General features: G+C 44.2%; 1 long non-coding RNA gene across 1 annotated transcript; it reads right to left on the reverse strand.

The window, feature by feature from the left end:
* Positions 1-9,792: 9,792 nt before the first annotated feature.
* On the reverse strand, positions 9,793-15,153 carry LOC129489140 (uncharacterized). The gene is made up of 2 exons (XR_008659913.1): positions 15,087-15,153; positions 9,793-11,446 (listed from the first exon to the last, which is right to left on the reverse strand). It is a non-coding gene; the product is annotated as an uncharacterized lncRNA (long non-coding RNA).
* Between the last annotated feature and the right edge of the window lie 1,775 nt (positions 15,154-16,928).

Here is a 16,928-nt window from a genome sequence, read left to right on the forward strand (position 1 = left end):
AATCCAGCAAGAGAGGCCTTCCTATGGGGAGAAACTAGAGCTTTGCATTGAGTCATTTTCTGACTACAAAGACTTGGGCAGGCAGAACTGATGGGGTCCATGGGTCATACATGGGAAGGGATCCAGGACTAGTTGCAGGACAATGAAGTGTTGGCCACCTATCTGCTCCCAGGCTACAAGAGATCCAAGCTGGAGGCTTGGATCATACCCCTGAAACTCATGCCTGCAACTGATCCCACTACCAAGCTGCCCTCCTTCCCCACCCACGAGGTACAGCATATCATCCCTGTCAACCCAAAGCAGCAGAGATGCAATGAGCCTGCCGTTCCTACATTTACTTCATACTCTGAGAATAGTCGAAGGAACAACACAGAAATCGGAGGCCTGAGGAGGACCTGGAGTCAGGGTAGAAGCCAGCAGCACAGCTAACGTGCCTGCCAGTCCCCTACCTGGCCTGGAGAGAGGACCACTACCCCTGCACCGCCCCCTGCTGAGGCCCTGTGGCCTTCCCCTCGTCCCACACCCCAGCAGCAGTAGTGGAGCCTCAGGTGGAACCAACTTCCCCCAGGGCATGTCCTATAGAGGAAATTAACTGCACACTGGGCAGCTTGGACAGGTGCAGGATCAGTAGAATTTGCCCAAGGTATGACCCGGCCTTTCCCTGTGGAAACAGCCAGGGCTGGCAGGGGACCACAGGGAGGTTCTTCACCTTCCTCTGCAGGCACCTGTGTTTCAGGTCAGCCAGAAAGAACCAGCCTGAGGCTGAAAGCAGAGTGCAGATAGCGAAACCTCAGGTGGTGGGCAGCAGGGCAAGGTTGAGCACGGGAAAGAATGTGGGAGGTCAAGCTAGCTCCTGGCACTTGCCATGAGGCAAGGAGGTCCTGAGCTCCAGGGAGCCCAAGGAGATGGGGCAGGAGATGGGCCATGCTGGAGGCAAACAGCTGCAGACGGGAGTAAGCAGAAAACACACACTGCTGTGCATGGCCCACCTGGCTGAGAGGATCTCGTGCAGTGGAGGACGCAGGTGTGCAAGCTGCCAGGCTTTGCTCAGTGGGATCAGATCAGGAGGAAATCCCATACTTACCTGGCCTTCAAAAGCATTGTCCTTAAGGTAAGTGCTGACTTGAAAGGTTGGCCAGGGGCCACCTGGGGAATAAGGAGGGCAGCTGGGGAAACTGCAGAGACTGGACTGCTTCACAGGGTCTCCTCTCCCCTTACCCTGCTCCTCTCTGTCTTGTCCTCCATGTTTTTCGGGAAGAAGAGATGGTTTTATAGAAATAAACAAACACAATCAACATACACAAAAATACATATGCCAATTCATTATATTTAAATGCAATAGTTAAAAAAACCCTGCGCTATGACTACAGCTGTCACAAGACCATCATCTACAACTTTCCGAAGGGTGGGCCCTGAACCCTTAAAAACATTCTTGTGACCCACCTGAAAAATGATAAGAAAAACACTATCCTCAATGGAAACCAAAGTCTGAAAGAGCATCCCGAGAGTGGGACAACTGTCAATGGCTGTAAAGAGGATTCCCTGGAGCTATGACAATGGCTCTTCTTGCTGGGAAACAAGGCCTGAGGGCCACACCTGTATGATGAATACTGCTCTGAGACAGCCACCCCATTATGTATAATCCTAAAACAATCTCAGTGTATCCTCTCTCATGTCCTGTAGGTGGCTGGACTCAGCTGGGTGGTTGCTTTGCTCCTTGTGGTCTCTGCTGGGCTCACTCCAGGGGGCTACATCCAGCTGGGGACTGGGCTGGGTTGCAAGGTCCCAGAGGATTCTCTCACACTCTGAGGCCCTGGTGCTGATTGAGGGCTGGGGTGTCTCAGTTTTTCTTCCTGTGGCCTCTCAGTTCACAAAAGGAGAGTCAATACTTCCCTATAGCATGGCAGCTGAGTTCCGGGAGGGAACATTCCAGGAGAAATGAACGAGTGCTTATCAACCCTCTGCTTGCCTCACTCTCACAAATCACGTGGCTAAGCCTGGAGTGAACGTAGGGAGGGATCACACAGGGAGGAGAGTATGGGGAGGCTGGACCCACTGGGCACCTGTGTATGGTCTATCACACACTGTTATGCAGCAAAGCACTAGACTCCTTTAGAAAAAGTGGATGAAAATGCTCCTGGTGGTGGGATTCCTGGCTGAGTGTCTGTACACAGGTGCAGAAGAGAAAGCAGAATTCATGCCTATGTATAGAAGATGAAGGTTTGTTCATTGCCCCTGTCAATAGTGTCTGTCCATGGTGTTTCTCCATGATGTCTGTCCATGGTGTCTCTCTATGGTGTCTGTCTGGCCATCCTCTGCCATGACTCCCAGTGAGGCAGGATCTGATGTAGAATGTGCAAGTGGGCTGCCAATGCCTGGAATTTCCTGGGTTTGGGAACACAAGGAGCCTACTCTGATAAAGAGGGACAAATCCACTGTTAAGGTCACACTAAAGGAGATGTTGCCTTGTCACACTGATATAATTCAGGACAGCATCCAGGTTGGCCACTGCACACAAGTTGGTGCCAAGTCAATAGCCTGACTAAAGCTCATTAATTGGGGGAATCAGGGCTTGCTTTGCCAGGACTGAGGGCTTGTGGGTTGGGGCAACATTTCCCTATTCAGCTTTTAAATCTCATCTTGACCCTCACTTCCCAGGAAGTCCCCTAGCAGAAATTACTTGTAATTCACATCCATATTCTCTTCCTCTCCCTTATTTCAACAGGCAGTAGTCTTACTGATTTCATGTCTGCAGTCCTGCTGCCCCATCTGCTCTGGGAATAGAAGAGTCAGAGACGTGCTCCTCACTGTACCTCCAGTGCCTAGCACTGTGGGTGTTGAAATTGAAAATACAAATGCTCTCCCTTCTTGTCATCTGCCACCTCTCCCTTTCTCTAAATCCCCATTTACTTTAAAACTGCTGACTAAAAAGCAAAAGGCCAACGACCTTGGTCCTCTCTGACCAGGCCCCAGGTGAGAACTATGTCGTAAGGGGCAGTGGCCACAGGATGTGGTATTTGGCTGGAATGATGTAACCTCTGCCCTTTGACATCGTCATGTAACTGGATTGTCAGCTAGAGCCCTAAAATGCAAATAAAACCCCGATTCCTTGTAAAATGGGACCCCAGCCAACTTCCCAATCTCAGTGAGGATTGTTGTAAGTCAGATATTTCCCTGGGTCTCCTCACATTCTGATTTTCTGCTTCCACTGAATCCTGGATCTTTCTCCCTTCCATCTTTCATATTTTAGCTGCCCCCTTCTCCCTATCCTTAATCTACCCAGAGAGTCAGCTCCTTTACCGTATTTCTCCTAAACCTCACTCATCCAAGGCCATTACATAACTTATTAAAGACCAATGTGTCTGTGTTTGTGTGTGTGAGTGTGTGTGTGTGCGTGCACATGTAGGGGGTTTCTTTAGAGAACAGCACAGCAGATAAAATAGACTATTGGACACTATCAGTCTTAAAACGTCTCTGGGACCCCCTTGCCTGGGCCTCAAATCCAAAATGGGGAATGTTCACTGGCCTTCTCTTCTGGTAGCTGCCAGCTCAATTTCTGGGACTTCTTCACTTGCCTTCAACCTCCTTGTCTCCATGCTGGCTCACTTACTCCCTACTCCCTAAAAATCATGTTTGTGTGTTTAAGGCTAAAGAGCATTCATTTTTATTTATTTTTTCTTAAAGTGTTCCATCTTTTTTGAGGTATATTTGAAGGATACAAAATCACATATATTTAACGTGTGCAATTCTATCAGTGTTGACATACACACAGCCATAAAACCATCACTTCCAAACAATATTTCCACCATCACCTAAAGTTATCTTGTGCCCTTTTAATCTATTCTTCCCTCAATCCCATCCCTAGGCAACTAGTGATATGCTTTCTCTATACAGATTAGCTTGTACTGGTTGGATGCAGTGGCTCATACTTATAATCCAGAAGTTTGAGAGGCCAAGGTGGAAGGATTGTTTGAATCCAGGAGTTCAAGCCTGAGCAACATAGTGAGACCTCATCTCTACAAAAAAAATAAGCAAAATTAGCTGGGCATGGTTGTGCATGCCTGTGGTCCCAGCTACTCAGGAGGCTGAGTGGGATGATCTCTTGATCCTGGGAGACTGAGGCTGCAGTGAGCTGCACCCCTGCCTGGGCAACAGAATAAGACTCTGTCTCAAAAAAAAAAAAAAAGATTAGCTCATATTTTCTAGTGTTTTATACAAATGGAATCATACAGTATGTCCTTTTTTTGCCTGGCTTCTTTCACTCAGTATGTTTGTTTGTTTGTTTGTTTGTTTGTTTTTTTGTGACGGAGTCTCACTCTGTCACCCAGGCTGGAGTGCAGCGGTGCCATCTGGGCTCACTGCAAGCTCCGCCTCCCAGGTTCACGCCATTCTCCTGCCTCAGCCTCCAGAGTAGCTGGGACTACAGGCGCCCGCCACCACGCCCGGCTAATTTTTTGTATTTTTAGTAGAGACGGGGTTTCACCATGTTAGCCAGGATGGTCTGTACCTCCTGATCTCGTGATCCACCCGCCTCGGCCTCCCAAAGTGCTGGGATTACAGGCGTGAGCCACCGCGCCCGGCCTCAGTATGATTTTGAGGTTCTTCTCTGTTATTGTGTGTATCAATAGTGTGTCTTTACTGCAGAGTGGTATTCCACTGTATAGAAGTCCCACAGTTCATCTGTCATTCATCTACTAGTGGATTTGGGTTGCTTTTGGGTTTTGGCTCTGTATAAAGCTCCTGTGAACACTCGCATTCAAGTCTTTGGGTTTCATGCTTTCTTTTCTCTTTGATAGATACCTATAGTGGGATGGTTGGGTTGTATTGTAGAGGTATGTTTAACTTTTTAAGAAGCTGTCAAACTGATTTCCAAGTTGGTCGTGCCATCTTACACTCTCTCCAACTGTGTAGGAGAGTTTCAGTTGCTCTGTGTCCTCACCAACATTCAATATGGCTGGTCATTTTAAAGTCAGCCACCTACCTTGTTTTATGTTTTTGTGTTTTGAGTTTTTTTAAAAATGTACTTAAGTTTAGCCAACTCTTGGCTTCATTATACCAAAGTTTACAAGAATAAAACAAGATTATTTCTGTTGCTCCAGTGATATTAATAGTGTCCACTCTTAACCCCCAAAGTGTCCTGGTTTGGATGCTAAAGTGTATGTTTTACCTGCTTCCAGCCTGAGTGGCCATGCTCCCAGGCTGTCCTTCCACAGTCACACAGCCCATCAAGGCATTCTGCTCAATGAAGACTTTTCCTTCCTCTGAAAGAGACTTTCCTGCTAAACAACTTTTTCCTTACTACAATCTGATTGCAGTAAGCAAGGACGGCATAACATAACCATCCAAATAAGTTGAAAACTTTTGCCCACACAAAAACCTGCACACTGATTCATATTTGCCTACACTTGGAAGCAACCAAGATGTCCTTCAACAGGTGAATAGATAAACAAAACGTGGCACATCCAGACAATGGAATATGATACAGCAGAAAAAAGAAATGAGCTCCAGACATTCTGGAAAGGTAAAACTATAGAGATCATAAAAAGATCATCTCTTTGAAGTCTGGGTATTTGGTAAAAACAAATCAGTGGTTTACAGGGGCTTGGATCAGGGAGGGAGGGAGGGATGAATAGGTGGTGCACAGAGGATTTTTAGATAGTGAAATGATTCTGTTTGATAGTGGAATGGTGGATACATGGCATTATGCATTTGTCAAGATCCATGGGACTGTATATCACAGAGTGAATCCTAATGTGAACTATGGACTTCAGTTAATGAAAGTGTTCCTGTATCAGTGCATCCGTTTTAGCAGGTATACCCCACTGATGCCACATGTTCCTAGTGCTGAGACGAGACCCTGCTCAGGGTATGCTCTGACTTTTTTTCTCAGCGTGGTCAGGCTTCCCTTGCCGCTTTCTGCCACCCACCTGCCCGTCTGCTGCTGAGGTGGCTGGTGGCCCCTTTGTTACTCACGTAACTGTTTGTGGGGCCTTCACGTGTTTTTACAGAAGTCCAGTGACAACCCAAACTCAGGGGACCTGACAGCTTTCCATGGGCCTGTGGCCTGGAGCAATTCTACCTTCCTATCTGAAAATGTGGTGGTCAGACTACTGCTATTTAAGGGTCCTCTGTTCTGAACCCTCAGTAACTCCATGGTTGGGGATCCCCCTGTCTTGCACAATGAAAGGGTTGGGAGGATGGTTGTCTTCCCGTCGGTTATTTCCACTGCAGTGCTGTGCAGCCTTCTTGCTTAAATGGCTTGCTTAACTCAGTTCCCAGAATAAACCTTTGTTTAGATCCTGAATTACGTGACCTATTAATAACAAAAATAGCCACCTTAATGAAAAGTATTTTGCTGACCTCATATCATCTCTGAATATCATGTGTTATTAGTCACATTTTATGGATTGGAAAACTGAGGCTCAGAGAGGTTAAGCTACTTGCCCATGGTCACACAGCAAATATTGGCAGAGCCAGCTTTCAAATCTAGGTTTTTCTGATCCCAAGGGCTTTCTACACTCCACTCCTAGTGTAAACACTAGAAGGATCATGTTTATTTGCTTTTAAAGGGTTATATTATTTTAATGAGGAGGCTGGTCTTTAGGAGTTTCAGTAGAAAGGAATGAGCTTAAAAGTTAATAAAATCGTCAATGCTTTGATACATTGGAAAAGAGCATGAAGTCAGTGGGGTGGAGGGAGAGGAATTCATACTTGCTAAGGGGACTTCTCTGAATCTTGAAGCAATTCTAAATACAGTTCTCCAGAAACTGCTACTAATCATTAGAGTAACTAGCAGTTACTGATCATATACCCTATTTGAGACTGCAGTCATCCCACTGAATAGACATTATTTTGCAAATTCTCACAACCTCATGAAGTCAGTACTATTGGGAGCCTATTTAACAGATGAGCCAACTGAGGTCGGTTAAGTCCTTGTCCATACCAATGCCCCTGTATATAAGGGAGCAGGTGTGTTCAGGGAACGCCAGCGCTTCCTTCTGTTTTAATCTGTTTGGCCGTCTGATTGTTTTATGTATTTATTTTCTTTCTATCCTGCTGGATGTTTGTTGTATAAGGGTTGTAGTCATCTGTCTGGTTCACGTCTACAATCCTAGCTACTTGACACATCATAGAGACTCCAGAACTATTTTTTGAATAAGTGAATGGGAAGCATGGCATCACTTCCGTTTAGGTTCTGGGCCCATCTCGTGTAATAGGCAAATGAAGAGCCTCATAGCAATACAGGGGATACTGGGGTAGGATTTTCACGGGAGGTTGAGGCGTTTTCAGAACTTTAGTGGCTAGTTTGAAATGAGTTTTGTGGCGCTGAGGGGAAGCTTCAGTTCCTTCTCTTGTCTTCCCACTGCCCTCTGGCTCAGTTCTTTTCCAGGTTCCTCCAGTGCAGGTCAGGATGGAGACCCTATCCCATAACAAGGGCAGAGCCCTGTAGAGAATGTCACCCATCATTTTCCTTCTTAGAACTGCCCTGTTCTCACTGCACATAGACAGAGAGAGGACTTAGAGCTCATTTCCGTGCTTGTTGTTGGTTTTTTAAAAAGTGAAATAAAAATGCTCCCTTGCCAGGCCTGTGACATCACCCAGGGCTGTGATTAGCTGGAAACAGGTGAGTAGATAAAATCAATCTTAAAAATTATTCACCATTCAATGTTCAGAAAATTCCAGAATGTGGCAGTCCACTTGATTGAGGAGGAGTTCAGAATTCATCCAGGGTCACCAGCAATCAGTTCTAATATAACTAACATTTTCAAAATGTTAATATCTCACTTACTGTGATGCCAAGGACAGTAAGCATGTGCTGCCTTTACTTATCCACTTCGTTTTATCATTTGTATGTAAAATATGTTTCCCTTTACCCCACCCACCAACCCCCAGGTTTTTTGAGGTATAACTGGCAAATAAAATTGCATATATTCAAGATGTACAACTCGACATTTTGATATATGTATACATTGCAAAATGATCCCTGCAATCAAGCTAATTAACATATCCTTTACCTCACATAGTCAGCATTTTCCTTCTTCCTTCCTTCCTTCTTTCCTTTTTTTTGGTAAGAGTCTTTCTTGACATCTCCAGCTACTATTGTATTGGGGCCTATCTTTCTCTTTAGCTTTAATAGTTGCCTTATATATCTGGATGCTCCAGTGTTGGGTGCGTATATATTTAAAATCCTTATATCCTCTTGCAGAATTGACCACTTTATTAGGTAAGAACACTTGAGATCTACACTCTTAGCAGATTTCAAGTATACAATACAGCATTGTTAACTATAGTTACATTACTGTACATTGGACATCTATTTTCTTTTATATGTGTGAATTATTTGGTTTTACTGAAAATATATTAACATTGCGCAAGAGGTTGCCTATGGTTGTCCATTACATTGGTGGCCCCAGTGAGTCATGATCCCCCTCCCCACATCTCCAGGTATTCATGCCCTTGTGTAGGCCCCCCCTTGAGTCTGGGCTGGATGTGCTTCTTGCTTTAGCCAGTAGAATGTGGTGGGAATGACGCTGTGTCCATTTTGGGATGAGGATGTAGAGTCATGGCATCCTCTGCTCCTATGCTTTGGGAGTCCTGGGCCACTGTGTAGGAAGTCCAGCTACTCTACTGGAGAGACTACGTAGAGTAGCATCAAGGAGAGGGACAGGCCCTGAGACATGGTGAGAGACAGAAGCCCAACTGTCACATTACATGTTGAATCCAGACTTAAGTCAACCCATTGGCTCAATATACTCACGAGTGACCACCAGCCAGCTAGCAGCGTCTGGATTGGATCTGTTACTTGCTCAACCACAGAGCTGAGCCTGGTACAGATTGTAGAATCATGATAAAATAAAATCATTGTTACTTTAATCCACTGTATTTTGGGGTGGCTTCTTATGCAGAAATTGATGACAAAAACATTATATAGAAGCAAAGATTCTCAACCCTGGCGATCTAGAAGTACCATCACTCAGGATTCTAACCCTTCAGAGATTCTGATTTGATTGGTCTTGGGTGAGACATCATATATAAAGTTTTTTAAAGTTTTATTTTAAAGATGAATACACAGGATGAATGGAAGAACAAATGGTGGTGTATACATACAATAGAATATTATTCAGGCATAAAAAGGAATGAAGTACTTACAAGTGCTACAATGTGGATGAACCATTAAAACCTCCAAAAGAAGCCAGTCACAAAAGGTCACATATGATTCCATTTATACAAAATACCCAGAATAGGCAAATCCATAAAGACAGACAGCAGATTGATGGTTGCCAGGAACTGGGGTAGGGGACATGGGGAGTGACTGCTTAATGAGTATGAAGTTTTCTTTCAGGTTGATGAAAATGTTTTGAAACTAGATAGAGGTGGTGGTTGCCCAACATTGTGAATGTACTAATTGCCATTGAATTGTTCACTTTAAAATGGACATGAAAAATGTTAATTTTGTGTAAATTTCACCTCAATAAAAAAGAAGAATCAGAAGAGGGGGACAAAAGAGGAGGTTAAAGTGAGGCAATGTGGGAAGGACTTGGCCTGATATTGCTTGCTTTGAAAATGAAGGAAGATGTTATGAGCCAAGGAATGCAATGGCTCTAGGAGCTGGGAAAGACAAGGAAAGGGATTCTCCCCTAGAGGTTCCATACAGGAATGCAACCCTGCCAACACCTTGCTTTTATCCCGGAGAGACCTGTGTTGAACTTCTAACCCATGTTCTAACTTTTAACTATAACATAAAAACTTGTGTAGTTTTAAGCCACTAAAAAAATACACAATCATTTTAGCTTTATTTTTAAATTTTATTTTGGGGCATAACAGTTTGATAAGGTTTAACATATGTTTAGATTCCTGTAACCACCACCACAATAGCATACAGACAGTTCATCATACACAAACTCTCTCATTTTTCCCTTTGTAGTCACACATCTCCCACCCCTAACCCCTGGCAACCACTGATTGTTTCCCCATTACTTTCATTTTTCCTTTGCCAGAACATCTTTGCTTTGTTCCGCATCTTAGGAGGAAAAGTATTTCTTTAGTATTGATTTTGGAACATGTCTGTTAGTGATGAATTCTTCCAGATTTCATTCATTGAGAATGTCCTTATTTCATCTTCATTCCTGAAGGATGTTTTCACTGGATATTGAATTCCAGATTGACAGTTTTTTCTCATTCAGCACTTTAAAAATGTTATTCCATTTCCTCTGGCCTACTATTTTTTCCTGATGAATCCACAGTTATTCAAGTCAATGTTTCCCTTTATATAAAATATCATTTTTCTCTGGCTGCTTTCAAGATGTTTTGTCTTAGTTTTTAGCAGTTTAATTACGCTGCATCTGGGCATGGTTTCCTTTGGGTTTTGTTTGTTTCTTTGCATCCTACTCTTCCCCTTCTCTCTCTGGAACTCTAACAATATGAATATTAGACTTTTTCGTATTGTCTCACATGCCTCCAATACTCTGTTCATTAATTTTTAATTTTTTCCTTTTGTTCGGGTTGGATAATTTCTATTCAATCTTCAATTCACTGACTTTCTCTATTTTGTTATTAATCTTATCCAGGCAATATTTTATTTCAGTCATTGTAATTTTCAGTTCCAAAAAGTTTCTCTTTTGTCCTTCTTTGTATCTTCTATTTCTTTGCTGAGACTTTTGTTTCAAGAGAATTTTCCCTTACTTCTTGGAATATGGTTATAATAGCTGCCTTTGCATCTTTAATAATTTCAACATTTGTGTCATCTTGCAGTTGGCATCTGTTGATTGTTCTTTTCCCTATAAGTTGAAGTTTTTCTTGTCTTTCATATGTCAAGTAGTTTTGGATTGTGTCCTGAACATTTTGAATATTATATTATGAGGATCCATGTCTTGTTTAAATCCTAAAGCGAATTTTGAATTTTGTTTTGTTTTGTTTTTGCAGGCAATCAATCTAATTAGGCTCCAGACTCCAGTTCTCCTGTGGACTGTGGTTCTAATATCAGTTCAGTTTTCAAAGACTTTGCAGTGCTATGGGAACGTGTTGTGTGTATGTTGCCCAGTGGCCATTTGGTGGTTTGGATCATAGTCTCATGCACAGTTCAGTTCTCACAGCATGTGCAGCTTAGACGTAAGCCTCGGAGTTCACATGGAACTGCTCTCTTGAGCTCTCTCCTTTCTGAGATTATTCTGGCATTTTTGGCCCCCTGAAGCCCCATTTTTTTTTGTCCTCTGGTTAGAAAGCCAAGTCTTTAGTTTTCCTACCTTGCTGCATACATCTCATGGCTATACTTCAGTCTGTCCCACCAGGCAGTGTATGAACAAAGAGAGAGAAAAGGGAATGGTATTTTGTCCCACCCTCTTGGGACCACAGCTTCTCTAGTGGAGGGAAGACTCGCTTCCCAAGTATTTCAGTGCTCTCCAGGCTGCTGTTGCCATTGTTGTTACTGCGGCCACTATGGGATTACCTGGGGGTTGGGTGGGAGAGAGTGGAAAAAAGATTTAAAAACCAGGGACTTTCTCCACTTCTTATGACTCTTATGTGTCCCCATAACCACCTTGGACCAGAAAGTGAGGATTCTTTTTAGAGCCCTGCTTGCTTTTGGTGTGCACATCCAGGTCAGACTAATGAGTCCAGGCCAGATGATACCAGAGGGGATAAAAGATGAGCAATTCATGGTGGTTTTGATGGTACTTCATATTCTGATCTCTTTCCCCAATTCACCTGCTCCTGTTTACTTGTCATTGTCCTTAGATAGCTGTTCAGTGTAGTCTGTCCAGGGTTCATTGTTGCATTTGGTGGGAGAAACAGGGTAGGGTGTGCTTACTCCATCTTGCCCAGAACAAAAACTCCAATATATATGTCTTAATCCAACACTATAAATGGTTAATAAACTTTGCCTTCAACAACAGGCACAATGACCAATGCTAATTGCCAGGATTGCCTCCAATAGCTGTATTCTTTCTGCTGAATAGAGAGACTCCTGGGCCACCTTAAGGGTTAGCTGAGGCAGGCACTGCTATCATGGGTCACTCCCGAGGCCAAGCTACTTGAAGCAGCTCCTGTCTTCTCAGGTCCTGGTTCCTGCCTTCATCTTCCTATTCCTCCCACCCAACACAGTCCAGGTGCTAAGTAACGTAGCCTCATCTCAGAGCTTGCCTGAACCATGACAGAAGCATCAGTGAGGAATTGGAGCCTGGAATGTCTGACTGAGAAGTTTGGTCATGACTTAATAAGTAAAGGAAGCTTCTGAAGATTCTCAAGTAGCAACATCATGTAATCGTTATCATTAAAATAATAACTAACATATATTAAGCCATGTACTATCCTGTATGTTTTTATATACATTATTGTATATATATTATTGCATTAAATCCTGTGATATGGTTTGGATTTGTGTCCCCACCCAAATCTAATATTAAACTAATCCTCAATGTTGGAGGAAGGACCTGGTGGGAATTGACTGGATCATGGGGGCAAACTTCCCCCTTGCTATTCTCATGATAGTGAGTGAGTTCTCATGAGAGCTGGTTGTTTATAAGTGTGTAGCACTTCCCACTTTGCTCTCTGTCTCCTTCCTGCCACCTTATGAAGATGTGCCTGCTTCCCCTTCACTTTCCACCGTGATTGTAAGTTTCCTGAGGCCTTCCCAGCCATAGCTCCCATACAGCCTGTGGGACTGTGAGTCAGTTAAACCTCTTTTCTTCAGAAATCAATCTTTTCATACATAAATCTCATGTAATTCCTTATAGCAATGGGAGAACAGGCTAATACATCTTCCAAACAGGTTATAGGATAGACACTATTTTCATTTGCAGATGAGGAAGCTACTTTTACCTGGAAGTGACACGTTACTAACATCAAAGGGTCAGGAAAGTGCCATTCTGACCTATGTTAAGGAGGAGAAGAACTGGATGAGCCCAGACACATATAAGCTTGTGACCTTGGGCATTAATTCCCTCTTCTGCAAAAAGGGGATAGCAATGGTGTCCACCCTGCTCTGCAGATAGGATAAGATTATGAATGTAGTATGCTTAGCACAGTGACTGTCACAAAGGAGGCACTCGTAAATCACCATTTTTATTTGTTTCCCTTCTTCAGTGTAGCTGAACCAGCATGTACAGTTCTACTTGAATTGCCAAGGACTGGCAGGTCTCCTGGATCAGACTCCATTTTTAGTGATAATTGGATGCTTATTATCACCTAGAGATCTGGCTTGACAGCTATTTTGCACTTTACCAAGAAAAAACAAGTAGCTATGACTTGGTGGAAGTCAGATGGCCAACACATTAAAATGAGTTTGCACAACCGTGGGTTTTACTTTACCTGTGGTCAAGTGTTTAAAACCTCATCTCATCTATTTAATCAATTCCATTAAAATGTTTTTCTCTCAATTTCTGTGAAGACGCAGGGAAAAAAAGTAATATGTATTTGTCTCTAGCATTTTCACTTGATGTGTGAGGTCACAGTTAAAAGCAGCTACCACACATTTGGTCAAGAGTTCAGGGACAATCTGGGCAGCAGGGAGCAGTAATGTCTCCATTTAAGATGCGGGAGCCAATGACTAGGTCAGTAATTTTCCACTGGCTTCAATGAGAGCCCTGACAGGGAAAGGGGTAAGAGGAAACGAAGAGGAGATTGTGGGAGGAAACTGAGCCGGGCAACTGCATTGCGGAGACACAGGGACTGCCAGCCAATTGTCTTGGACTTGCCTATGCCAAATGTTCTGGAAATGGACTGAAGTGGGAGGGATATCACAGCAAGGTGGGACTGGGCGGCATGTAGGGGAAGCAGGGAATCAGCAGGAGCTGTGACATCAGAGGAATCCTGTTCTTAACAGCTGTTCACTACTGGCCAGTTGTTTAACCTCTTTGACTGAGCCTTGATTTCTTTACCAAGTGGGCAAAAAAATACCCATCTCGTATGATTGTGGGGAAAGCAGATGAGATAATGCATGTGGCACAGCCATGGGGACCGGGGCCCAGGGCATGCTCAGTAGTGCTACTTTCCCCTTTCCAACCTGGATGTCAGAGGGGACCATCTGCCCTCCAAGACCTAGAGGAGAGGATCTCAAATCCCCACCCCACCAGTGCCCAATTTTAGATTTTGGTGAAGCCCCAGGCATAATATTTCTTGCTTCCACTCCACTATGCTTTCCTCAGTTAGGTTTTTGATCTAGCCCAGATGTTGACCTCAGCTTCAGACACGCACACAGACTCAACACTCACACTTTTACACGCTCACACACACACATGCTCACACACACACTAATAAACATACACACACCACTCACACACACTCATACATGCACAATCTCACACACATACACGCAACACACTCACACTCCCACCCACATACATACTTTCACATACACAAGTATATACATGACCTATGTTCACTGAAATAATATTGTTCAGCACACTGTGTATACAGCATTCTAGGAAACATCTTTTAAAAAGTGTATTAAACTCACGTTTCTGTCATTATCCTGTTATAAGCCCTTCCATTCACAGATGATAAACTCTTAACAACACAGGGCATCAGTAATGATCTAAGCATCCTCTTTTGAACATTTGTCTACGAACACTTCACTACACACATAGGCCCTCACACACACAATCCCTCCCTCACACAGCCCTTGCATTCAAGACCCCTGTGTGTGTTCTAGCTGTGCTGAAACTCTGGGGCTATGGAGGAGATTTATGCTATCAAAGCACAGGAGTACAAACTGAGTACAATCCGGTTTTTTCAAGTCTTGGACATGTCTACTTGGGCTGTACATCCTGCCACATTTCCCCTGCCCGCTGTTATCCCTTTCTCCTCTTCCTTCTCTCTTCCCTTGCTCTGCCTTTCTGGCCCCCACTAGGGCACTTTTTTCTAACGTAAGGTGGTCTAGCATTTCTTTGTTGTCTTCTTCCAGCTCAAGCCCACAGGCTCTTGTTTTCTGCTTCCAAAGGCTTATGGAGGTGTTGTCCTAAACACACATGGTTCCTGTCCCAACGACTTCCGGAGCAGCTGGAGAAATGCAATATGCTTGTTTTGCTCTGTTGCTTTCTCCCTGTGCAGTGTTCTATGGCCAGGGGTGGCGGTGGCAGTGGTGTTAATACCTGGAGAGCATCCCAAGCTTGTCTCCATTACTGCTAACTTCCCAGGGTCCCCACCTGCACAAAATACGTCCTGGATCAACACAGACTAACTGATGGCATAAACACAGCTAATGGCATCAATCACTTTATGATGCAAATTAGATCCACATTCTTTCTAGAACAGGGGCACCCATCACCACTGCCATCAGAGGTCATTGGATGTTACTACTAACTTGGGTGACACTAAACGGATCTGGGATACAATCCTAGCTAATTCATTGCCCACTGTCTGACATTGGGTGAATCGCTTCACCAATATGTGCCTCAATTTCTTGACCTTTAAAATGAGAGTGATGATACCCGTCCCCAGAGCCAAATGTACTGTGAAGTGAATGAAGCTAAAGCTTAGGTAGCCCTCGCTTCTAAAGACCTGCTTTTGTACCTAATTTCATGTTGGTATGTTGGTGTTCCTTTTCCTTTCTAAAGAAAGTATTTTATTTTTTTTCCTCTTATTTCAGTCTATTTGTATTAGATCATATGTGTTCCTTTTCCAAAAAGGCTCCCCAAATTGTATACAATTCTGGACCCATAAAACCTGGCTTCTGTGTGGGTTGGGAGGAGGAAATGAGATGATGTCTATAAATGCTCAGCTGAGACTGTTCTGAGTGCTCCAGGCATGGAAGCCTTAGCAGCGACAGCACCAGGACGTCTGAATCCATCCTGCTGGCACCTTCTTCTCCATGTCCCCCCTAAATGGGCCTTCCAACTGGGGTGAACTTCTGCAGGACACAGTCACTCAGGCCTTGGAGCCTGCGTCCAGCTTCTCTCAGGCACAGATGCATGCCTCCTCTTGACGCACGCAGCTTGGAAGCTCTCCCTAGTCACAGCCAGCTTGACAGAGGCCGCATCATTCAAACCTCCTGCCAGTTCCCCTCTGGCTGACACGGTGGCGCCAAATGGGAGGAACTCCATATTAGTCTGTTCTCACATTACTATAAAGAAATACCTCGCCTGTAATCCCAGCACTTTGGGAGGCTGAGGCAGGCGGATCACGAGGTCAGGAGATCGAGATCATCCTGGTTAACACGGTGAAACCCTGTCTCTACTAAAAATACAAAAAATTAACCAGGCATGGTGGCAGGTGCCTGTAGTCCCAGCTACTTGGGAGGCTGAGGCAGGAGAATGGTGTGAGCCTGGGAGGCAGAGCTTGCAGTGAGCCGAGATGGCACCGCTGCACTCCAGCCTGGGCGACAAAGCGAGACTCTGTCTCAAAAAAAAAAAAAAAAAAAAAAGAAAGAAAGAAATACCTGAGACAGGGTAATCAATAAAGAAAAGTTTACTAGGCTCATGATGATTCTGCAGGCTGTACAGGAAGCATGGCAGCCTCTGCTTCTGGAGAGGCCTCAGGAAACTTACAACCATGGCAGAAGGGGAAGGAGCCAGATGTCTCACATGGCTAGAGCAGGAGGGAGAGAGAGAGAGAGAGAGGGGAAGTGCTACATATTTTTAAACAACCAGATCTTGTGAGAACTCTCTCACAAGAACAGCACCAAATGGATGGTACTAAACCAGCAGTCCCCGACCTTTTTGGCACCAGGGACTAGTTTTGTGGAAGACAATTTTTCCACGGACTGGTGGGTGGGCGGGGAATGATTTCAGGATGAAACAGTTCCACTTCAGATCATCAGGCATTAGATTCTCAACCTAGATCCCTTGCATGTGCAGTTCACAATAGGCTTCAAGCTCCTGTGAGAATCTAACACCACCACTGATCTAACAGAAGGTGGAACTCAGGTGGTAATGCTCTCTCGTTTGCTACTCACTTCCTGCTGTGTGGCCAGGTTCCTAACACAGTAAGTACCC

This window comes from Symphalangus syndactylus, chromosome 9 (genome assembly GCF_028878055.3).
Source record: "Symphalangus syndactylus isolate Jambi chromosome 9, NHGRI_mSymSyn1-v2.1_pri, whole genome shotgun sequence".
Classification (NCBI taxonomy): Eukaryota; Metazoa; Chordata; class Mammalia; order Primates; family Hylobatidae; genus Symphalangus; species Symphalangus syndactylus.